Source organism: Antechinus flavipes, chromosome 3, assembly GCF_016432865.1.
Source record: "Antechinus flavipes isolate AdamAnt ecotype Samford, QLD, Australia chromosome 3, AdamAnt_v2, whole genome shotgun sequence".
Classification (NCBI taxonomy): Eukaryota; Metazoa; Chordata; class Mammalia; order Dasyuromorphia; family Dasyuridae; genus Antechinus; species Antechinus flavipes.
The window spans coordinates 360476364-360477131 of NC_067400.1; the positions used below are offsets into that span (position 1 = coordinate 360476364).

A 768-nucleotide genomic window follows, 5' to 3' on the forward strand; every position below is an offset into this window, starting at 1 on the left:
TGTGGAAATCCTTACATTTCATTTCATCAAATGAAAGTCCTTGGAATTAAATGACTTGTATTTTCTTTTTGCAGATCTTTTCCCTTTCCATAAATAAAATCCATCAGACAGTCTGCCTGTTTAGTAGGCTCTACCAAAGAATAAGACTTCCTTGGTTTCTAGTAAATGGAAGTCATTACTAAGTCTTCCTCTAAGCAGTGGTAAATAAACTAAGATATCATAATTTATTTAGGTATAGCATTCCACATGCACATGGTGATGTATAAAGTTAAGGTGATTGGTAAGATTTTTTTTAATTGTTGAAATATTATTAAAATGTATTCTCTTTAAACATCTTTTAACAGAGTGATTTATTCTTAAGTTGTTTTTACCAAGCTGGTCCATTAGCTTCCTATAGAGGGAAACTCAAAGGTCGCAAACACTTTGGGTTTAATTAACATGTGGTTTGATATTTGACTTTTGAGGTACTGGTAAACACTTAGTAACAGTTAATTTCCTCGGTTTGGGAAGTTACTGTTTCATCCAGATAGATACTCTTTTCATTGATGCAGGACACAGTCCCTCTCTTTGTTGATGCTATCATATATGCAGTGCTCAGTGTTCCAACAACGAGGGTGCTCCTTAAATGAAATACATGTATGCAGTTAATTTGGCTAAGGGAAAGTTGTCAAGTATAAAAGCCAGTTTTATCAATTAATTATCAAATAACACTTCTTGTCTCCAATGAACAAAGCTTATTATAAAAACCTAGCAAATAGTTTTGGTTTT

The 768-nt window shown here is 32.7% G+C and overlaps 1 protein-coding gene across 3 annotated transcripts in view; it reads left to right on the forward strand.

Annotated features, from left to right (window-relative positions):
• Positions 1 to 335, forward strand: part of CCNT2 (cyclin T2) — a 38348-nt gene extending 38013 nt beyond the window's left edge. For all 3 annotated transcript variants that reach the window (XM_051985783.1, XM_051985780.1, XM_051985782.1), the window contains one exon: positions 1 to 335. This exon is cut by the window's left edge and continues 4069 nt beyond it. The gene's annotated coding sequence lies outside the window, so the exon portion shown is untranslated.
• Positions 336 to 768: the final 433 nt, after the last annotated feature.